Source organism: Conger conger, chromosome 1 (genome assembly GCF_963514075.1).
Source record: "Conger conger chromosome 1, fConCon1.1, whole genome shotgun sequence".
NCBI classification, from domain to species: Eukaryota; Metazoa; Chordata; class Actinopteri; order Anguilliformes; family Congridae; genus Conger; species Conger conger.
In genome coordinates this window covers 86,977,075-87,002,465 of record NC_083760.1, presented here as the reverse complement: position 1 = coordinate 87,002,465, position 25,391 = coordinate 86,977,075, and the positions used below count along the sequence as shown (strand labels likewise).

General features: G+C 48.3%; 1 protein-coding gene across 3 annotated transcripts in view; it reads right to left on the bottom strand.

Moving 5' to 3' along the window:
• The window catches only part of LOC133129301 (hippocalcin-like protein 1), a 58,788-nt gene that overhangs the window by 8,213 nt on the left and 25,184 nt on the right, over window positions 1–25,391 (bottom strand). For all 3 annotated transcript variants that reach the window (XM_061243283.1, XM_061243291.1, XM_061243300.1), the window contains exon 2: window positions 18,094–18,232. The gene's annotated coding sequence lies outside the window, so the exon portion shown is untranslated. The remainder of the gene's footprint in view (window positions 1–18,093; window positions 18,233–25,391) is intronic.

Genomic DNA, 25,391 nt, shown 5'->3' with positions numbered 1-25,391 from the left:
AACAATAATAGATCATGTCATGATTCAGATAAATTATTCATGGTGTTTCAACAGGTGGCGTTCAAATGCCTGACACTTTCCAGGCCAGACCTGGGTCAAATACGTCATTGTTTTTGATTCAAATACTTCCCTGCAACCAACGGAATACACTCAAAAAGTGCAAACCTCGTCTCTTGTTTGGCTAAATTGCGCCCAGCCAAGATCAATCGAGCACAGAAAAGTTTCTGAATCCAAAACAATTACGTTTTTTAACCTAGGCCTGCTTTCCACATGACAAGCGGTTTGTACAACTGAGAGAAAAACAGTAGACTGAGAAAAACACAAAAAAACAGTGGAGTGTAAATTAGACAGATGGGAAACAGGCTTACTGCTGGACGGAATAGTCCTAACAATGATAGATAGCTCTGTTTGCATAATCAGTCCTGTTTTTCTGCAGAAATATGACATCACATTTTTCCACACTAACACTGAAACGGAATCATGGCAACCGGGGGAGAGCTTAATGGGCTTGTTTAACCACAGCGCAGACCGACTTCCACTGCCGGCCCGGAAGACTGGAAAATATAAAGCAATGTCCGATTTTAAAGGGAAAGAAGAATCGAGCCCATAATGAAAAAAACATCTATCACATCTACCTGGGTTGACTCACAAAGCAGCTTTATCCAGTGAGATGTACATTAATGGGTGAATGGGTCTAATTCCTGGCCTTGGGTTAAAAACGGAGGTGGCGCAGATATAATGAATTCAGTCACTACCTCCAGAACAGAGCCACACTTGACATTCATGGCTGAGACGAGGTGGGGATACTCATAACATTTCCACATGCTGCTACATCCGTGAAAAGGGGGTTGGGGTGGTGCGCTGGGTTTTTGCCACAGGAGCCACAAGGGAATTTGAGAGAATTTTTAAGATTATACGAGTCTCTACTTCAGTCAGGCTGTTAATGAGCGTTTAGTTCAGGCAGGTAATGAGCGTTTAGTTAAGGCTGTTGATGGGCGTTTAGTTCAGGCTGTTAATGGTTGTTTAGTTCTATTAATGGCTGTTTAGTTCAGGCTGTTAATGGCTGTTTAGTTCAGGCTGTTAATGAGCCTTTAGTTCATGGCAGTAAAAGGCAAAGGCATCTGAAAAGAAATGGTGGTGAAACTGCAGGAGATCAGGCTGATTAAGGCACTCTGCCAAAACATTTTAAGTTTAGCCTCATCTGAAAGCTAAAAGCATTGAGAAGGTGTCTTCTTTGAACGTACCTCATTAAAACAATTTCAGCAGATGTACTACAAAACCTCGGTTCTATTTCATACTTTTTAATTACACCAAAATATCTCATATACACGATGTGAGCTCCCTAATGCTGCAGTTAGTACAACATATCATCCAAAATATTATGGAGACTATGCATAAAAAGGCTAAACCAAAATGTGCACAAGTATACTTAGATAAAAGCATTGAATGTGCACTGTTTGATTACAAAATTAGAAGTGTGGAGAACAGAGCCAAATGAAAAAAAATATGTCTTTGCTGCAAATATTATGAGGCTCACTGCATACGTACTATAAATGTGTTATAAACATAACAACGTCGCATATCCCAGAGGTTTCGTTCACACTCTGTAGAATGTACACACTCCATGCAGTTTCTATATTAAATAATGAGCACTTGATTGTGTTCAAAAAGGCGAGGTGAATACAATTTCTTCGGCAATTAAATCAGGGGCTGATTCGGTAGCGGGTTTGGAATTAACCAGGACAGCAGGGAACCCCCTTACTCTTTGCAAAGGGTGTCATGGGATCTTTACTGGCCACAGCGAGAGGGTTTAAAGTCTCATCCGAAAGGCAGTGTCTCCCACAGCACAGTGTTGCCCATTACTGCGCAGGGGCTTCGGAATTTATTTGCCCAGCAGGCTGACAGCCCCCTATTGGCCTACCGGCAGCAACTTAGTTTTTCCCAGGAGGTCTCCCATCCAAGTACTAGCCAAGCCCACACCTGCTTAGCTTCAGCAGAGCGCATGTAGGTATGGCCGCTGACCATCCATGAAGAACAATGAGCACTTGATTTGAGTTTAAAAAAAGCGCCTCCCCACTGATCTCATTTCACACTTCAGCAGCTGAACGGCAGGTGGGCTGGCCATCTCCCAGCATGCACGGCGAGGCCCGGGGTCTCAGTATGAGCACTACGGGGCCCTACGTGTGGCCCTGTCCCAGAAAGCCCTCTTTTGCGCGCCCCGGTAATAACGCAAGTCGCCTGCTTCCTGTTTTAATTTAATGAATGAAAACGCTTGCTATTATTCGCCTGCTCTCTGCTGCCATCCATTACCCATCCGTGAGTCACCATGACGACCCCCCCCCCCCGACCCACTCCGATTCTAGATGCACTTAACAACTGGGAGCCCATTGCTCTACTTACAGCTGATATCACACTGGGAGATTTGCAGTCCGGGGCAAATGCTGATTATTGATTCGGAGGTAACGTCAGTGACATTACAGATGCTTGAGGTCACTGCCTTGCCATTTCCAAGGTACCAGAAAGGGCAACGCCTGCTCCTAACCTGTTGCTACGCTAGCTAACGCTATAGCATGGCCTGAGCGACATGGGCTAGCCTCTCACCTCTAGCCTTTCCAGTGCGCTGACCCACAGCAACCCATCTTAGTCCCTGTTACCCCTGTGCTTGGCGATTGGGTGGTGCACGCGCACTGGAGAGGAATGTGTTTTTGTTGATGCTGTGTGTGTGCGTGTGTGTGTGTGTGTGCAAGTGATTGGGTTTTTCTCTGCTCACCATGTTCACACCCACACTCACACACACACACACACACACACAAACACACACACACTCACTCACACACACACACACACACACACACACACACAGACACACAGACACACACATACATACACAGACACACACACACACACATTCAGTGGTGCACTGCCCTGAACACACACACACAAACACACACACACACACACACACACAGACAAACACACACACTCACACACACACACTCACACACACACACACACACACACACACACACACACACACACACACACACACAGACACACAGACACACAGACACACACATACATACACAGACACACACACACACACATTCAGTGGTGCACTGCCCTGAACACACACAAACAAACACACACACACACAGACACACACCTACAGACACACACATACATACACAGACACACACACACACACACACACCCACAGACACACACATACATACAGACACAGACACACACATACATACACCCACAGACACACACATACAGACACAGACACACACATACATACACACACACACACACACACACACCCACAGACACACATACACACACACACCCACAGACACACACACACACACCCACAGACACACACACACACACACACACACACTCACACACACACACACACACACACACACACACAGACACACACATACATACACAGACACACACACACACACATTCAGTGGTGCACTGCCCTGAACACACACAAACACACACACACACACACACACCTACAGACACACACATACATACACAGACACACACACACACACACACACACACCCACAGACACACACATACAGACACAGACACACACATACATACACACACACACACACACACACACACCCACAGACACACACACACACCCACAGACACACACATACATACATACACAGACACACACACACCCACAGACACACACACGCGCACAGACCCACAGACACACTCACACACACACACACACACGCACATTCAGTGGTGCACTGCCCTGAACACACAAACACACACACACACACACACACACACACCCACAGACACACACACGCACACACACACATACATACACAGACACACACACACACACACAGACACACACATACATACACAGACACACACACACCCACAGACATACACACACAAACACACACACACACACACACACACACCTACAGACACACACATACATACACAGACACACACATACAGACACAGACACACGCACGCACACACCGTGTGATAAAAATGAGCTGTGAATAAATAAGGTGAGGATTTCATGAGGGTGAGTTTGTTACTGCAGTTTGTTACTCAACTAACCTTAAAAGCACATACTCACACACACACACACACACCAAAGTGTGTAAGACATTTTTGAAAGAAAAATCTCAAGTAAAAAGAAAGCACCAGGAAAGAAAAGCAATAAAAGATGATCATTTTAATGTAACGTTTATATTTACGCTTTTGTGTTTATCAGTGAATTGTCGACGATTAGCCAGGTAACTCAATCTCAGTTGGGGTACTTCTACTGTAGCCTTAGCCCTCAAGTAAAATACCAAGCTGTATAAACCGACTACATGTATACTCTTGGAATAAGGACGTCTGCAAAATGGCGGCATGTATACTGACATGAGTTAGCAGTCACAACCCAGTGAGAGTCTTGATCGTAATCTTGACAGCGTACTCCAGAAGAAATATAAGATAATAATAAAAAATGATGAGGAGGAGTAGTCTTCAAATAAGACTGATGATAGCGAAACCATGCTTCCATAACAATTTCAGAATTTGGGAATGCCGAGGGCTGCTTCTTATGGATGTTACATTGATTAATGTGGGGTGCATGAGTGGGGAATCAGCTGGCCGTTAGCTTTCAAGCAGCAATTATCTTATTGATGAGTGCTAACCAAGCCTGACAGAAGGAAATTAAGTTGGCACATGGTTCTTGCCATGATCCTAAGGCCCTAATCCATTTTAATTCACAGAAACAGGCACATGCTCTGACATGCAGACACACACACACAGATACGCATACGCACACGCACACACATACACACACACACACACACACACGCATGAACAGAGCCGTGCACACGCACGCCCACACACACACACACACACACACACAAACATAATGTTGGTCCACAAGGATTTTCACCGGTCCTGACGAGATCTTAAAGCCCAGTCCTGGAGGGCTGCAGTGAGCTGTTCTACACTGTGTTTCAGTAATTAAGAGCTTAATGAAAGTCATTGATCAATTGAAGAGTCCACACACCTCCCTCCAGAGCCTAAACTGGCTCTTGCTTGAAGGGAAACTCACAAACATCTGGATCTCCACTCCTTTCAGTTGAGACTCCTGTTGCAGAGAAAATGCTTGGGTTTGGTAGCAGAAAAGATCACTGTACATTCATAACTAGTTCATAACTAATAGGGCGACCTGTAGTTAGGGTACATGACTGGGACACGTAAGGTCGGTGGTTCTAATCCTGGTGTAGCCACAATAAGATCCGCACAGCCGTTGGGCCCTTGAGCAAGGCCCTTAACCCTGCATTGCTCCAGGGGAGGATTGTCTCCTGCTTAGTCAACTGTACGTCGCTCTGGATAAGAGCGTCTGCCAAATGCCAATAATGTAATGTAACTGTAAATTCATGCATGTACTGTAATATTAATATTAATATTAATATTAATGTACTGTTAATATATAAATTTCCTTACCATCAGTGATCTTCATTCCTGGTCCTGGAGAGCCGCAGAGTGTGCTGGGGTCCTTAGTCCTGGTCTTGAAGAGCTGCAGTGAGGACCCCAGCACACCCTGCGGCTCTCCAGGACCAGGAGCGAGGACCCCAGCACACCCTGCGGCTCTCCAGGACCAGGAGTGAGGACCCCAGCACACCCTGCATCTCTCCAGGACCAGGAGTGAGGACCCCAGCACACCCTGCGGCTCTCCAGGACCAGGAGTAAAGGCAGCGGCCTTACAAGGCCGGCAGGGTTGTTATTGCCACGGACACAGGACAGGGTACAGGGCCGCGTTTAGCGTTTCGCCAGCAGGGCGGTTCGGTCTGAAGGCAGACCTCGGCAGTCACGCAGCGCGAGAGCCCCAGAGAACCGCCCCGAACGTCACGCTCTCAAAACCCCGCGTGCGTGTCCGTGTCTCACGAGCGCGTCAAAAGACTACGTAAAGGTTTCCAAAATAAGGACCTCCAGTTTAATCTGCATTGTTTGCGGCTGAGGCACGCATACCAGCCAACAGATGCCTCATGAGTCATGACGTTTTAATGATCTAATATAAATATTATTTATATAAAAACATCTGGGGGGAATCGTTTCTGCCGGGAGTCGACGCGAGGGACAGGACACGGGAAGCTACGGGAAGGTCGAAGCCAACCCCCATGCCAGGGATTGCGAATCGCACTCAGAAATGAGCAATAAATATTTCTTTGATCTCTCATTCCCGTGACCTTTTTCGAGAAGCTTAGTGAATATTGAGATGCGAGTGTGGCTGAATATATTCTTACTCCAAGAGCAGGGAAAACAACAACCTCATATTCTAATGACTGAAGGGGAAACTATTGAATAAAATATTAAAGGTCGTGGAAGAAAGAAAAGGATTTTGCTGGTCTTTCTGTTCCTTCTCATGGGGGAATGGGTCATGTTCTCCCCGCCGGCTGTGGAATCCGTTCACGGAGTATGTCTGCACATGCCATATTTATGACAGAATGTCTATTTTTTTTAACCGCCCAATTTTGGATTCCTGTTGAACTGTATTTGGGGGCCAGTCTCGTGATTGTGATTGGCTCTCTCAGTTTGGGAAAAAGCACACACACAGCAGCAGCAGACACAACATACAGGCACACACACTCACAAACACGCACACATACACAGCACACACACTCACAAACACGCACACACACACAACACGCACACACAGCAGCAGACACAACACACAGGCACATACACACATAACACACACAGGCACACAAACATACATGCACACACGCACACACAACGCACACACACACACAACACACAGGCACACAAACATACATGCACAGACACGCACACACAACACATGGGCACACACAAGCTCAAACATAGACACACACACACACGCGCGCACAGCACACATCGATACACGCACCCAGACACCCAAATACAAACACAGTCTTAATGCTCAACTGTTTAAATAAGCCAGAAAGACTTGCCGGTTGCGGCCTAACAAATCCAGCACAGCTCGTTACTCAGCTGTGCCTGGAAGGCTAAGGTGACTGTAACACACTCTGAATCAGCCCTGCTGAAGTATTCAGATCTTTACCGCAGAGAGACCGCACCATCTCCAGCTGGCAGCAGAGTGCAGGCACCCAACTGACCACCAGGGGCACTCTTTCTCAATGAGAATCGTGGCACCCAAAACCCTCCCTTCCTATTACATTACATGACATTATTGGCATTTGGCAGACGCTCTTATCCAGAGCGACGTACAGTTGATTAGACTAAGCAGGAGACAATCCTCCCCTGGAGCAATGTAGGGTTAAGGGCCTTGCTCAAGGGCCCAACGGCTGTGCGGATCTTATTGTGGCTACACCGGGATTAATGGTAAATGGTAAATGGTTGGCTTTTATATAGCGCCTTTATCCAAAGCGCTGTACAATTGATGCTTCTCATTCACCCGTTCATACACACACTCACACACCAACGGCGGTTGGCTGCCATGCAAGGTCGTCAGGAGCATTTGGGGGTTAGGTGTCTTGCTCAGGGACACTTCGACACAGCCCGGGCGGGGGATCGAACCGGCAACCCTCCGACTGCCAGACGACTGCTCCTACTGCCTGAGCCATGTCGCCCCCCCCAGGGATTAGAACCACCGACCTTGTGTGTCCCAGTCATTTACCTTAACCGCTACGCTACAGGGCGCCCCCACGCTACTATACCCCTCCCTGTATGGCTGCAGCTGTCCAGCCAGTAGCATAGTGGTTAAGGTGCTTGACTGGGACCCGCAAGGTCGTGGTTCGATCCCTGATGTAGCCACAATACGATCCACAAAGCTCTTGCACCCTTGAGCAAGACCCTTAACCCCACATTGTAATTTACAGGGGGGGGGGGGTTGTCTCCTGCTTAGTCTAATCAACTGTAAGTTGCTTTTGATAAATGTGTCAGCCAAATAAGATGTAATTTAATATTCAAGATTTTAGGTGCCTTCAGCAGGGTCATAACCCAAACTGCTTCAGTAAATGTGGATTTACGACCATCCACCCTAATTAAATATGCATAATTCAAATATATTTAAACTCATATTTTCCCAATACATTTCAGTATATGGCACTCGTGTAAGAGGTCAACTGGGTGCTGTACCCTGTTGTCTTAAAAACAAGAAACAAAATGTGCTATATCTAAGATGGAGAGCCAAGGCTGATCTTACATATAGCACGTTTCTCCCCAATTAGACTTTTATGTTAACGTAAAAATACGCACCAAATCAAAAGCTGATAAACATAATTTCTGTTTTAAAAAATAAAAGTTTTTTAGAAGTTGATATACAATCAAATGTCTTCAAACTAATTTTCTGGGGATTACTGGGGCCATGTTGTACATTTAAAGGCTATTGTCAGAAAGGACTACATGCATTGTTCTTTTAAAATAAGTTGACAGTTATGCCACCGCATTGATTTTTATTTGCTCCATAATTAGACAGTTACACGCTGTTAACACGTTACTTATTATCAGGCTCGCTGACGCATGTACGCGATACGCTACTGAAAATACCGGCCTGATTATCTGAGGTGTATGTTGACATTTCTAAATAAACAATTTTGTGGGAGCACACAATGGCCACTTGCACCTCGAGTGTTTCCTTTGATCTAACAAACGGCCAGAAAGTGTAGAAGGCAGAAAAGCGGAGCAGTTATTTAATCCGTGGTGGAGTAAAATAAATCAGTTCAGAACCAAGCCAGACGCACGTTGTATCATCGTAAATGGTAAATGGTAAACGGTCTGCATTTGTATACCGCCTTTATCCAAAGCGCTGTACAATTGAGGCTTCTCATTCACCCATTCATATACACACAAACACAGACACCAAGGGTGATTGGCTGCCATGCAAGGCACCGACCAGCTCGTCAGGAGCATTTGGGGGTTAGGTGTCTCGCTCAGGGACACTTCCACACACCGAATTGGCAACCTGCCGACAGCCAGACGACTGCTCTCACCTCCTGAGCCAATGTGACCCATTTCTCGGGTTGTCGAATTTCGAGGGCACTCAGATAGAAATAGGCAGAGAGGAATGTAAGAAGTAATGAGGGATGAGGGAAAGGTGTGGAGAGAGGGATGAGGGAAAGGTTTGGAGGGAGGGATGAGAGGTGACATGAGAGGAATGAGTGTAGCGTGACACACCTTTCTGGAAAACCGCAGAGCTAACTGGTAAAGTCAAGTCAGTTGTATTTTGTATTGCGCTATTTTACAGAAAACCCCAAAATAGCAAGCACATAAGGTACAGTAAAAAAAAAAGAAGAAAAAAAACTTGCTAGTGAGGAAAATTCTGGTGAGAAAAAAACCAGGAGAGGAGGAAGCACCTCCAGTGTGTTGAATAACAGAGAAACAAACAACAACAAATAACAGCCCAAAACACACACAAATAAACACTACAACTACACTACAAAAGAGTGAAGAGTACCTCACTGCAGTCTAACTGGAGAGAGGGCGTGTCCCAGCACAAGAGTCTTTTACTTGTCATGGCACAGCTATCAGCCGAGAAGTTTCTAGAACCCTCCTGACCACTCTCACATGTCTGCGGGAATCACGTGTGTGTGTGTGTGTGTGGGTGTGTGTGTGTATGTCTGCAGGAATCATGTGTGTGTGTATGTCTGCAGGAATCATGTGTGTGTGTGTGTGGGTGTGTGTCTGCAGGAATCATGTGTGTGTGTATGTCTGCGGGAATCACGTGAGTGTGTGTGTGGGTGTGTGTGTGTGTGTGTGGGTGTGTGTGTGTGTATGTCTGCAGGAATCATGTGTGTGTGTATGTCTGCAGGAATCATGTGTGTGTGTGTGTGTGTGTGTGTATGTCTGCAGGAATCATGTGTGTGTGTATGTCTGCAGGAATCATGTGTGTGTGTGTGTGTGTGTGTGTGTGTGTATGTCTGCAGGAATCATGTGTGTGTGTGTGTGGGTATGTCTGCAGGAATCGTGTGTTTGTGTGTATGTCTACGGGAATCATGTGCGTATGTGTGTATGTAAGCAGGAATTGTCTGTGTGTGTATGTCAGTGGGAATCACGTGTGTGTGTGCCTGTGTGTGTGTATGCCTGCGGGAATCATGTGTGTGTGCGTGTGTCTGTGTGTGTGTGTGTGTGTGTGTGTGTGTGTGTGTGTGTATGCGCGTGTTCTCGGACTGTAACAGCAGGCGAAGGCCCTCCTGGTCTGTTTCCATGGGTGCTAAAAGACTTTCACGGCGGGGAAATGGACTGGCTCGCTGGATGGGTAACCAAGGACATCCCAGAATCTGTGGAGGCTGTAACCACGACAACAGACAGCGCTTCCCCAAAAACGCCCAGCTTTTGTGTCTGTGTGTGTGTCTGGAAAGCAGCAGAATAACATGAAAAGGTTTTGTGCCCCCCATGTCCACAAAAAGTGGCTCCCTCTTCTGCCTCTATTGACACAAACTGCAAGCCGAAAGGATTTTTTAGTTCAATTAATGCATGTAGGTTTTCATGACCACTCTTCTTTCTGAGTGGAGTGATTTTCCGATCTTTGCGGCATAAAGAAGAGTCATCGAAAAAAGCTCTCAGCACAGCTGTGAATCAGACTCTCACAATGACAGGTTTTGCAACACGTTTATTTTTTAAAAGGAGTAAATTAGGGTCGATACACACGCACAGGAAACGGCGTTGCCATGGCAGGTAAATGGTGAAAGTTGAAGGTCCTGTGAGGACCTCTGAGACCTCCTGGGACGCGTCTGCGGGCAAAATGGCCTAACTTTGACCGCCTACACCACACAAGGGCTAGGCTTATGTAGACACGAATACTGGCCACAAGAAGTTTGTAGCTGTTAGTGACAGTTAATATATGTTTGTGGCTGTAAATGTCATTGACTGTAAATATACGTTTGTGGCTGTAAATGTCAGTGACTGTAAATATACGTTTGTGGCTGTAAATGTCAGTGACTGTAAATATATACGTTTGTGACTGTAAATGTCAGTGACTGTAAATATATGTTTGTAAGTGTCAGTGACTGGAAATATACATTTGAAGCTGTAAATATAAGTCACTGTAAATATACGTTTGTAGCTGTAACTGACTGTAAATAAGCGTTTGTAGCTGTAAGTGACTGTAAATATGCGTTTGTAGCAGTAAATATGCGTTTGTAGCAGTAAATATGCGTTTGTAGCTGTAAGTGACTGTAAATATGCATTTGTAGCAGTAAATAAGCGTTTGTAGCTGTAAGTGACTGTAAATATGCGTTTGTAGCTGTAAATATGCGTTTGTAGCTGGAAGTGACTGTAAATATGCGTTTGTAGCTGTAAGTGACTGTAAATATGCGTTTGTAGCAGTAAATAAGCGTTTGTAGCTGTAAGTGACTGTAAATATGCGTTTGTAGCAGTAAATATGCGTTTGTAGCTGCAGAACCTGTTGTTTGAGCGTGCCTCTCAGCGCCAGCGGCTCTGCCAAGTGCAGTGCATTAACCAGAGCCGGAGTGAGTCACGCTCTGTGAATGCAGAGAGAGGAGAAAACAAACACCCAGCCATCCTGCCATTCCCCCCCCCAGCCGGGCGCGGGCAGGGAGCACGGTCCGTCCAACGCCGTGCCGATGATGCCAGTCTGCCGTTCCTACGGCAGCCGCCATCTTTAACGCAGGAGTGCGAGAGTGACACAACGCCCAAGCCATCCCAATTCCCACCCCGTCCAGCTGGGGGGCCCAGCTGAGCTTCAGTGGGAAGCAGGGACCCACGGTGTCTCAGTATTAAAACGATAATAATGCATTATTTAGCTGATGCTTTTATCCAAAGCCACTAACAGTTAATTAGACTCAGTAAGAGACAATCCCCCTGGAGCAATGTAGGGTACATGGCGACATAGGCTCAGGAGATAAGAGCAGTCATCTGGCCGTTGGAGGGTTGCAGGTTTGATTCCCGCACTGGGCGTGTCAACGTGTCCCGACACCTAACCCCAAAAATGCACCTGTGACGAGCTGGTTTGGTGCCTTGCATGGCAGCCAATCGCCGTTGGTGTGTGAGTGTGCGTATAAATGGGTGAATGAGAAGCATCGATTGTACAGCACTTTGGATAAAGGCCAGCCAATTTACGAGTCACCATTTTGGGTTAAGGGCCTTGCACAAGGACCATCTTATCGTGGCTACGCGGGAGCTTGAACCTTCCGGGGTCCCAGTCATGTACCTTAGCCGCTAGGCTACAGGCTGCCCCTGGACTAGAGTAGGGCAGAGGACTGCACACGTTTGGACCCCCTCGAGAGACACCCCCCGGACCCCACCAAGGGGGGGACCGGTCTGTGCACAACACCTCCAGAGGCTTCTGCTGGAGCGTGGGCCACAGAAAGGGCACGCTGAGCCAGGCCCCATCGATCAGCCGCCGGGCAGACGGGGCGGCTCGATCGACCGGAGGAGCGGGGCTTCCTGCGGAGTTAATTGCTCTCAGCGCGACTATCGAGCTTGCCTCTCTTAGCAGCACTAACGATAATTGTGGTTTGGAACAGACAGGAGTGTTGGGGGGGCGGGGCGGGGGAGGTCGTCTGTCTGGCAGGTAGTGGACGTTGCTCCAGAGTGCCGGCACACCTGACTGAACCCCGAGCCCGCGAGCTGACAACACGGGCCGCGGCTTCGGCCTCGTTCACATTTTCTGTCACTTTTTCTCGGCGACATTTTTAGCGGAATTGCTGACATTCTCAGAGGCAGTCTAATGGCACCCACAGTCAAATTCAGGGCTCAACAGCACTCCCATTTTTAGGAGCGTCTGCCGCAGAAAATGGACGGGTGCTTAAGGGAAAAATCTTTTTGCAGCCCATCTACTGATTGGGCTGCATTAGTGTGCTCCTTAGATGTGTAAACTAGGAGCACATGTGTAAGCACAGAGCCCTGTAAAACTGCGCAGGAAACTCCCAGACATATACGAGTTTTGCAGTAGGGGTTAATGCACAAGCTGGCCAATGTCTGAGCAATATCAGCCTGCAGACATCGTTGCAGACGTTAGCACAAGGCCTAATGCTTTAACAGAAAGATGGATGCACAAACTGTTTATACTGAACACACACACATCTCTCTCTCTCTCTCTCTCTCTCTCTCTCTCTCTCTCTCTCTCTCTCTCTCTCTCTCTCTCTCTCTCTCTCTCTCTCTCTCTCTCTCTCTCTCTCTCTCTCTCTCTCTCTCTCTCTCTCTCTCTCTCTCTCTCTCTCTCTCTCTCTCTCTCTCTCTCTCTCTGTCACACACACACACAGACATCCAGACTTGGGTCAAATACGTAACTGTTTTGGATTTAAATGCTTTCCTATGCTTTCCCGAGCTTGTCTTCTTGATTGGCTTAATTGCACCAGGCTTGATCAATCCAGCTCAAAAAAGCTAATCAAAATGAATGGTGTATTTGACCCACGTCTGTCGGTGCCACCTCTGTCCCAGTGTTCAGAACCACCTTTCTTTATCTGGCCCTTACAATACTATCAGTGTGTAGAAACACACACACACACACACACACACACACACACACACACACAGACACACACGCAGCTATCTGGCCTGTAGCATAGTTACGGAAACTACACTCCGTTTGCACATGGTTGTCAATGTCCAGACCAGAGCCCAAGGCTATTTACCCCGTCATACGGCCCCCGATTCAACAGGACCGGTCCCATCCGAGCATCAGGCTTCATCTCTCTGCTCCAACACAATACTACCAGGACAAACACTCAGGTGTAATAGAATCGCCTGTCATACCTCACCTGTCATCTTTACCCTTTCAAACACGACTGTAAGCCATAAAACTATGGCTGGCTGTAAACCCCCGACTCTGACCCCTCCTCCTGTCCAGACAGACGACGGGACCTGTGAGTAGGGCTCAGCTGAGGAGCAGCTCTGATACAGCCCCGCATTTTTGCTCATTAGCCTGTAAGGTGTGAGGTCACCGGCATGTGATTGGCGTGTTCTTAACCGGACAATCTAACGCTGATGTAACAATCGTTGCTGCCGCCAGAAAGCAGTGCAGTTCTAGAACACTGACTTTGGAGTGCAAAAAAAAAATGTAAAAAATAAATAAACATTCAAAAAACCCTACTCTACAAAGGAATTTCCAAAGGGTTCCAAAGTAGTTAACTCTGCAGTTCTGCCCATGTAAACAAGGCTCTCAAGAAGCTCTCCAGACCCGTCCATCCCCGTCTGTCTGTCTGTCCGTCTGCGTCTTTATGATAAGACGGACAAAATCCTGTGTGTAGTGCGGAGTTCTCTCTTTCGCTCTATCTCTGAGCTGCTCTCTTATCAGATGTGGTCAGCCCTTAAGCCTCTCTGACTGCTGAGCATATCATCCCTGATCTGCCACTGAGCACATCATCCCTGATCTGCCACATCCATCAGTGATTCACCTCCAACCTCACTGATGTGAGAGTGTGTGTGTGTGTGTGTGTGTGTGTATGTGTGTGTGTGTGTATGGCGGGGAACTGGATATAGAACCAGCACACACACACACACACTCACGCACCCACACACACACACACACACACACACACACACACAAACACACACAGAGTATTTATCTGCATCTGTTCTTATGGTGTGATCATTCAGTGCCCAGAATGAGGGACACGTGAGTATGTGTGCGTGTGTGTGTGTGTGTATGTGTGTATGGTGGGGAACTGGATATAGAACCAGCACACACACACATACACACACACACACACACACACGCACAGTATTTATCTGCACATGTTCTCAGAATGAGGGATGTGTGGGTACTTTAGTATGGTTAGAGAACGGGGCACATTCAGGGGGCATTCTGAACCCCTGAACGCTGGCAGAGGGGAGATAAGCGCCTTTATTTACGGCTTCGCCCCCCCCCCCCAAATTATTAAAACATTCTCAGGCTCTCTGGGAAACATTCTTATCATAATGCTAACTCCCAGTCAAAAGGGAATCTCTCCAGAATGCTTCCCAGCATTCCTGAATCCACGCCCCCCCCCCTCCCATCCCCCCCATCATTCCTGAAACCTCCCTCAATGCGCGGAATACACATGCGAAAAAATGAAAAAAATGAAATATTATCTACTGACAGGCGAGGTGTACACTCAAGACGTTGCGACAGTGGAGGAACATTTTTGTTCTTCAAGGATCAAATTTCCCAAATGTACCGTACGGTCCAGTACAGTACAGTATTGTTCTCTTTGGGTACAAGTGAGTTTTCAATGTAAAATAGGTCCAAATAAATTATATATTGCTACAATATTTGGGACAATATTATCTACCTATATGGTACAGTGACAAGCATTTGTACCTTTTTAGGCACTTCTTGTACCTTTATTTCTGAGAGTGTACTGGCTGTAATAACCTTAAATTATCCTAATGGGGAGCCGGTGAATGATAATCACACAGAGTGGGACGCTCTGCATTGCTGATTATCAAATCACCGCCGCTGAAATCCCTCTTACTGGAAATGAGAAAGGAAACAAAAAACAGACAACATAAAAAAAATGAAAACAACGGGAGGCTGGAAAAGCCGTCAGCCCAGAAATATCCCACAGCAGGCTGGAACAATGGCTGTTCTGGCCCGGGACTCCTCAGGCCTGATCTCAGCTGATCCTTACGGGATTTCTGTGGTTCAGACAGGAAGTTCGATCCGACACACCCAAACGGAGTGTGAACGTCACCTATACCGGGGCAACATCTACTGACACAGAGAGCTATCCCAGTGTGGGGTCTACTGACACAGAGAGCTATCCCAGTGTGGGGTCTACTGACACAGAGAGCCATCTCAGAGTGGGGTCTACTGACACAGAGAGCTATCCCAGTGTGGGGTCTACTGACAGAGAGCTATCTCAGAGTGTCATCGACTGACACAGAGCTATACCAGAGTGGCATCTGACACACAGAGCTATACCAGAGTGCCGTCTACTGACACAGAGCTATCCCAGAGCAGCATCTACTGACACACAGACCTATCCCAGAGTGGCAGCTACATACACACAGCGCTACCCCAGAGTGGCATCTACACACACACCGAGCTACCCCAGAGTTTAGCCTACTGACAGAGATCGATCCTAACGCAGTCTGTACTGACACACAGGGAAACGCGTGGAACTGAACACCACACGGCAGCACAGAGGGAGCAGGCAGCCGCGCAGCATGGAGCCGGACCTCAGGCCTCAGGTCCAGAGAGGCTGCGCTGAGACGGCCGGCACGGAGCCCTGCCGGGCGCGTCCGTCCGCAAGAACTCGAGAGCAACGCCCAGCCGCGTTGGCACGCTAACGCCCCTCACAGAGCCCCGCCCAGACGGGAGGGAGGGCTGACTCACCCACGGGGCGGAGCCATCCTTCCCGCCGTTCTTGAAGCTCTTCACGAAATATTCCCGTTAAATCTTTAATCGCTGCCTGCACACTGATGTTTATAGAGAAAGTCTCTCAGCACCACGCCCTCCATTGTTCCTCCGGAGACAGCGTCTTCCTCCAGGAGACCCACGCCCCGGACGGGGAAGCGCCTTCCTCCAGGAGACCCACGCCCCGGACGGGGAAGCGTCTTCCTCCAGGAGACCCACGCCCCGGACGTCTGCGTCCGCTGCTGGGCGGGGTGTGGAGAGGTCCGGAGACACGCCGGAGTCACGCCATGCGCTCTCCCCCCGTCCCCCGTCCCCCGTCCCCCGTCCCCCGTTCCCCTGGCTTTTTCCAGGGAGGAGCGGCCTCCGTGTGGAGTTTGGTGGAGGGGAGTATGGCGGGCGGTTGTGGTCCCTGAGAACTGACTACATTTTCTGGGAGAGCGCACGTGGCGGCATTCTCCCCAGAAGAGCCACCAGACCACAGACTGGGCCCCGAATTCAACCTGCCCCCTTTTCTGTGGAACGGAGAAGACACCCTGCAGGGCGAAAACAGAGGCAGGCAAGAGGGCCCTGGTCCCTTCATGCTCGGCCGAGGGTTCCCTAATAAAAGACGCTCCACAGACCGCTGCTGTCTGTATCACAGCTTTATAGTGCCCATTGCAGGCTACAGACGCAGGGCCTATTTAACATGCTAGATCTACACAGTATAACATTATCACTGACACGTGAAACAGACCAGAATTCTACTGATCTAATTCTGAAAGCCGAAAGTGTATAATTTGTGAAATATGATGCGCCCCTTTGTAATCACTGCACCCCCCATCTCTCAGGGATACCCAATTACAGCAGGTTTGAAAATAATCTATAATCAGCCCACCTGGACATGGGGGTTTTCACATATGGATCAATCCCTTCATAAAGGCCACTGAGGCAGCCGCTTAACCGTGCTGTGGATCCCTGCTGATCCCCAGAGATCTCATAGATCCCTGCTGTGGACCCCTGCTGATCCCCAGAGATCCCAGAGATCCCTGCTGCCCTATGGATGGAGTTGCGATACACAAAGTGACCCCGAGCAGGTCAGGGTGGGCCTCCCTCCTGCACAGGGAGGAGGAGGAGGAGGAGGCGCGGGCAGACAGCAGGCTGCGGGGCCGTAGGATGGAGAAATCAAAACCAGAGACAAGGTCCAGCCTAATCTACTTCCTGCACTGACAGGAAGTTGCCGCAGCTCTAAGTGCAGAAATCCTGTAGATGGTGATGGATGCTTAGGGGATGACAATTACCACACAAACACACACACACATACACACAAACACACACATTTTTGTAATTCTGAGGGCTTTTAGAAGGAGGCTTCCATTTTATTTGTATTCCAGTATCAATGTTTTGTGGGGACTCCTCAGTGACTCCGGTCCCCATGCAGTTGGTGTGTACTCAGGCAAATGTGCCCATGATGTAATGAAAACACACACACATACACACAAACATCCATTTGTTCACTGACACTTCTTGCTGGGGAGTGATAAGATATGCATCATCTCCTGAATGTATTCCAATAGTGATGTTTTGTGGGGACACAAATTCAGGTCCCCATGCAGTTGGTGTGTACTCGTGTCAATGTCCCCATCATGTTATGAAAACTGACACACACACATATACACTCACACACACACACACACACAGCAGTAGTTGTTTACACAGGACTCGCCACATGCTTTGCATGTGCTATTCCCCCTGAAATGCTCCTGAATCTTTCCAGGAATTTGGCTCACTAGCGCAATTGGCTCATTATTTACCTCCGGTCCTGTGTGTAGAAAGCCCTGTCTCTCCCAGAATGCACCTGGGGACTCTGCAGGCAGGTCTCACAGACAGCTGGCCCCTCCGGTGAGGTGACACCTGTCAGTCAGACGGCTGGTCTCCCCGGCGACGCGACACCTGTCAGAGCGGGGAGAACATCACGTTACACTCGAGATCAACCCTGATGAGAGGAGAGAGGCTGCTTCCCCATCCACCACTCATCTCCTGTCATCACACGAGAGACACTGCATAAACCATAGAATAAGTCTCAACAAGAATATTACACTTCAAATATTTCTATTTTCTATTTCTATTTTTGCTAAATAAGACATAATATTGCCAATGAGGTGACAGTTTGACTTATTTCAAGACTTGCCAATGGGGTGAGAAACTTAAAAGCTAAGATTTCCTACTTGAGAGAATTACTCATTACAAGACTAAAACACTTGTTAAAAAAAGACCTTCTTTGCAGCAGACTCCCACGTCTGAAGACAAACCACTGTTTGTCCTCTCCTTTGATGCACAATCAAACACTTTTTAGTTTATAGTTCATCCGTTTTCCACACAGACACAGCTTGCATTGCAGCTATCTCAAAGATCGGCACTCTTTGTCGGAAAAACAACCACGCTCGTATATATTTTTACATTAAAAGTAAAATGGTTAAAGTCACACTTACAAAACTAAGATAATATTGGATAATAAATGTATGTGGACATTATGTCAGATACTATCATCAACATTTGACAGCAGTATCTTACTAAAAAAATCTATATCTGCATATATTTCCATATCTGGAAATTTCCCCATATAATAACTCTCAGAAGCAAAGGAACAGTGGACATTTTTGCTGTTTCGGAAACAAATTTGCCAAATATACAGTGAAAGTATAACGATGTCCAATTTGGGCAGTAATAAGTACCCTTTACAAGCAAAAAAAGGTACAAATGAAAGTATTGCTGGCGACGGGGTACAATTATGTACTTAGAGGATACACCAGTGACATTTATTTTGACAGACTTTAAGACTTTCCTTTTCTAGTGAGCTCTATAGGTTTGCAAATATTCTGAAAACATTTTTTAACTTTCAGCATATTCAGCACTCGCATTGGGTCTAATGAGAGCTCGTTAAAAGCGATGAGCTGTCGACCGCAGCCAGCTCAGCGAGCGTATGGCCAATTTGGCACCCGAAGTGACGCCTCTCTCTCCCCCCCGCCCCCCCACCACCACTGACACCTCAGCAGCCCCTCGTGGGGCTATCCCAGCATGCCGTGCTCAGTGGAGCGCGGAGCGGGCAGACGCGTCCGATTCCGATTCGCCACCGGGAGCCTCGTCGAAAAACGGGGGCCTCCCCGGGGCTCCGGAAAACCAATCGCGGTTACCGCCGTGCCGTTCCCGTGGCAACGACATTACATTACATGACTTTACATTAATGGCATTTGGCTGATGCTCTTATCCAGAAGCGAGGTACAGTTGATTAGACTAAGCAGGAGACAATCCACCCCGGGAGCAATGCAGGGTTGAGGGCCTTGCTCAAGGGCCCGACGGCTGTGCGGGTCTTATTGTGGCTACACCTGGGAACAAACCGCCGACCTTGTGTGTCCCAGTCATGTACCTTAACCACTACGCTACAGACAGCCGAGATAGCGATGTTTTTGGTGGGGGACACAAGTTCAGGTCCCCATGTGCTCAGGCCAATGCCCCCGCTTTGTTATGAAAACTGACACACACACACACACACACACACACGCACGCACGCACGCACGTACGCACGCACACACACACTCACACACACTCACACACACGCACACACACGCACACACACACACACACACACACACACACACAGCAGTAGGTCCACGGATGTGTACCGGTTGTGTACGGGCCAGGCCACAGGCAAGGCCTATTCTCTCTAAAAATGCTCTGAATCCTTTTAGGAAGATTCAGGAGAATTATGAGAATTTTGGCTTGCGAGCACAACTGGCTCATTATTTACCTCCGGTCCTGAGCGTGGCAGAAGCAGCGCCCAGCGAGAGCGACTCTCTCCCAAAAACAATGTTTGGAAAACAGCCCTGTCACGCCGTGTTTCCAGCGCTCGTATAAACACACGGGGACAAAAACACGGCGCAGAGTTTCCGCTCTGGGAAAAGAACGGACCGGAACGCCGCTCTCTTAACTTTCCCTGACGACGGGGAGAGCGGCTTCGCCGGCTGTTTGTGGGCTGGGCGTGGCCTGGCGTGGCGGGGGAAGAGTTAACCGTTTAAATGATACAAATATTTAAATGGTTTTAAGCGGCAGCAGCAGACGCGAGACAAACCCAGCGTACGCGCGGGGAAACACAGAGACGCCCGCGTCAGACCGCGAGATTGATGGTTTTGGCGGGGTGTGGAAAAAAAAACTCCTTCCTGTCGAGCTCCTGGAACTAAAACAGGGATTTTATAAATGTCCGATTAGCTGAGAGCGGGGCTGAAAAATGACAGCCGCGCACTCCGCTGCCAGAGGCCTCCTTTTCCCATTGTGCAGGTTTTTCCACATTATTGCCCCGCGTTTCCCGCAATTCTGGGTTTTCCCACAAAGAGCAGGGGATGCTATTTCTGCCTTTTTACTGCATGGCCTAACCCCAAAGGACAGCCTCACAGGCCCTATACACTACATACAGTACGCTGCACTGCGTGTGTGAGAGTGTGTGCGTGTGTATGTGTGTGTATGTGTGAGAGTGTGTGTGTGTATGTGTGTGTGTGAGTGTGTGTGTGTGTATGTGTGTGTGTGAGAGAGTGTGTGAGAGTGTGTGTGTGTATGTGTGTGTGAGAGTGTGTGTGTGTGTGCGTGTATGCCTTTATGGATTTTTCAGGCTCATCCTTCTGCAATCAAAGCATATCTTTCCATATTTGAAAATCAAACAAAGGCAATTGACATTTTTAATATTTTTCTGTCACAGTGGAAAGCTGTTCTGATAAAAAAAAAATGTTCTCGCATTTAACGGCACATACAAAAAGATATAAAAAACATACAGTAGTTCCTCAAGGTCCCCTGTTCCTCAAATCAGAGAACTGCTGGTTTTCCACCCTTCCTTTACCTGGGAGTCAGTTGTGAAGACATTCTGGCCAATCAGTAGCACTAATTGTTCAGGTGGGAAGGGCCAGAGTCGACTATCCCTGCCATAAGGAAATTAAAATACTAATGGGCATATTGTATAATACATAATATCTATAAATATATTGCTAAATATGGGGGCGGCACGGATGGTGCAGTGGGTAGCACTGCCGCCTCACAGCAAGGAGGTCCTGGGTTCGAATCCCCATCGGCCGGGGCCTCTCTGTGCGGAGTTTGCATGTTCTCCCCGTGTCTGCGTGGGTTTCCTCCGGGTACTCCGGTTTCCTCCCACAGTCCAAAGACATGCAGGTTAGGCCGATTGGAGAGTCTAAATTGCCAATAGGTATGAGTGTGTGAGTGAATGGTGTGTGTGCCCTGCGATGGACTGGCGACCTGTCCAGGGTGTATTCCTGCCTTTCGCCCAATGTATGCTGGGATAGGCTCCAGCCCCCTGCGACCCTGATCAGGATAAGCGGGTTCAGCTAATGGATGGATGGATGGATATTGCTAAATATAACAGTTAATTGCTTCTTTTGGTCTGAGTGGAGTGTATCTGAATGTAACCAAGAGAATGTATCATAAAGCAAAAGTCATTACTATATATAGGCACATACTGGAAACGTATGACTGCCACCATATATCGAAATGTCTCATACAATGTACTACAGCGTATTTTGCCATATATGGCTACAGCATTTTCATTATGTAAAGCTAGTGTAAGTAGTGTGAGCAGGTGTACTTGTGTTCATTGTAAACACCGCACAACAAAAGTTTGTACGAAAAGCCAAATGTTCGGGGGAAAAGTTAATTTAAGATTAAAAGACTTTTTAAAAACCAAAGCCAGGGGCAAAGTGGGATGAAGGATGGAGTTTAATGTTGGACAGCAATTAATCTTTGGCTACCGAGGGAACTAACTCCCACACCGTTTTCAGGCGTGAAAAGAGAGGCAGTTATGTTTTATTCAGAGGGACAGAGGCACGGCGTGCACACTAAGAGCGGGAGGGTGCGTGGAGCTGTAGCTACAGCTACAGCCCCGATACCGCGGAGAGGAACCCTACACAGCCCCTCCCGTCTCCCGAAAATAACCCCCCGAAAAACAACAACCGACCGGGGCAGCAGCCGCCGGGCCCCGCGACATCACCCCGGCCGAAGCCCTCGTTGGTTAACCAGAGCCACACACACATCCTGACACCCTAAATTAGGCACTCGGCTCCAAAGGTCCCTCCGCCCTCCCCTCTTCCCGACGACAGGCGGCTCCGGTTGGCTATGGCGAGAAGGTTCTGGAACCTTCGGATCTCCATAGCAATGCCACGGCACTCGGCCACGCCCTTTGAACTCATTTTCAGGAGAGGCGTAAAAAATTTGGAACAGTTGGGCTCCAGCAGAAGGGAAGATGGCACCTCTGCCGTTACCAAGGCCACAGTGGGCGGCCTGTAGCGTAGTGGTTAAGGTGAATGACTGGGACACGCAAGGTTCTAATCCCGGTGTAGCCGCAATAAGATCCGCACAGCCGTTGGGGCCCTTGAGCAAGGCCCTTAACCCTGCATTGCTCCAGGGGAGGATTGTCTCCTGCTTAGTCGAATCAACCGTATGTCGTTCTGGATAAGAGCGTCTGCTAAATGCCATTAATGTAATGTCATGTAATGGATAATTCCCATCATGCATTGCTGGCTGCCCATGTGGGCTCACTGTCGCGGCCGTGGCGACCTGCGCTGGTGACCTTCCACCAGTCGATGTTAAATCAACCGTAATAGGAGTATATTTCATCCCTATTGATCTCAGAACGAGCCCTGCCCGATCTGAATAAGAACTGAAACACACAGCGCGTTCTCCGCCTCTCTTCAGATGAAATCGCAGCTGGGACCAGTGGTGTCAGACAATCCCAGAACGCGGTTAGCGTGTCCCAGGGGAAGGCAATTAAAACAAACTGTCAATAAGCGTCGGATGATCCATCGCCCGTCGTCCTGAACGATGTCAAGCGCGGAGGGACGAGCAGATGGCTCTGCAGCACACAGCTGGGGTTGCGTGCCTGATCACGTGTTCACGAACAAGCGTTCGGAGAATGAGACGATCGCGCCAGCGGGCCAAAAACCGGGCGCCGGGATCCGTGATCCGGGACAGCGACGATTTGCGTGAGCAAAGACAAGCTCTCCATCGCTGACACTGTCTGAACTGATCCGAAAAAGGTTCAGATGCACAGTGACCGGTTCAAACACATCAGTCACATCACGTTACAATCTGAGCTGGCCAGAGGAGCATCCTCCCAAAGTCCCTTCCGATGACCCGTCCAGGGAGTTTTTTCTTGCCATGGTCATAATAACAGTAATAATAATAATAATAATAATAATACATTTTATTTATAGAGCACTTTTCATGATATTCAAAGATGCTTTACATTAAAATGAATGTTGCCTCTAACTTTCTCTGTGGCAAATTATTTTGAAAATGCTCAATATGAATAAAGCTTGATTTAATATGAAGATGGGACTGACAACACATGGTACCCCCACTGCTCTCTGAGATTATCCGACCGCTATCTTAAATTACCTACTTACTGTGATTACCTGCTCTGTGAGATTACCCACTAACTGTGATTACCTGCTTCTGTGAGATTACCCACTACCTGAGAGTACCTGCTTCTGTGAGATTACCCACTAACTGAGAGTACCTGCTTCTGTGAGATTACCCCACTAACTGAGAGTACCTGCTTCTGTGAGATTACCCACTAACTGAGAGTACCTGCTTCTGTGAGATTACCCACTAACTGAGAGTACCTGCTTCTGTGAGATTACCCACTAACTGAGAGTACCTGCTTCTGTGAGATTACCCACTAACTGAGAGTACCTGCTCTCTGGGATTACTGTCTAACTGAGATTACCCACTAACAGAGATTACCCGCTCTCTGGGATTACTGTCTAACTGAGATAACCCACTAACAGAGATTACCTGCTCTCCAAGATTACCTGCTCTGTGAGATTACCCACTAAGTGAGATTACCCTGCTGAGGCCAGATCGCCATGGCAACTAATAGTAGCCCCCCCCCCCCCCCCCCCACCCCCCCCCCCCCCCACCTCCCCCCACCATCATCACAGTGCCCACTCGTCCAATCACGTGGAGAGGACGGCCGTCTCCAGGCCGGGCCTCTCTGAGCCAAGTGCGGCCCCCACACGGCTGCCAACATCACGGCGGTGTGGGAACGCAAGCTGTCCCCTTCGCCACCGCCCCTGTGTCTCTCACCGCTCCCCCTCCACTCTGAGGGAGTCCGTTTCACACCGGCAGAGTACTTTTAGACTCCGCTTCTCCACTGGCTTCCCATTGCCACACGCATCCGTTTCAAGGCCCTAGTGTTGGCATTTCAGGCTGCTAAGGGGACTGCCCCACCTTACATACAATCCCTGATCACTCCCAACTACCCAGCTAGACCACTCCGGTCTGCCAGCTCTGGTCGCCTTATGGTTCCCTCTCTACATGCCCCTGGCGGTCGAGCTGCACGTTCACGCCTGTTTTCCGTTCTGGTTCCTCAGTGGTGGAATGACTTGCCTACCACTGTCAGGACAGCAGAATCCCTCCCCCTATTTCGACGCGGACTCAAAACACACCTTTTCAAACTCTACCTTAGTCCTCCCTCCTGATTTCCCCTGCCCCTCCTTTCTGATATCCCTATCCTTGTCTAACCCCCCCCAAAAAAAAAAAAAACTTATGATGACGACTATGTTTTGAACACCATTCCATGTGTATTTTCCTAGTTCTGGATGTGATGTTTTGACTTGTGGTAGAACCTATGCACTTGTAAGTCGCTTTGGATCAAAAGCGTCTGCCAAATGACAAAAATGTAAATGTAAAATAAATGGTAAATGGCTGGCATTTATATAGCGCCTTTATCCAAAGTGCTGTACAATTGATGCTTCTCATTCACCCGTTCATACACACACTCACACACCGACAGCGATTGGCTGCCATGCAAGGCTCGTCAGGAGCATTTGGGGGTTAGGTGTCTTGCTCAGGGAGACTTCGACACAGCCCGGGCGGGGGATCGAACCGGCAACCCTCCGACTGCCAGACGACTGCTCTTACTGCCTGAGCCATGTCGCCCCCCAAGTGTTGAGCGTTCGTCCGTCCGTGTCATCCAAATAAGGATGCTTCTTATGAAACGTTGGTTCAATGTCATTACAAGTTTGTTAAATATTACTAAACGTTACAGGACACC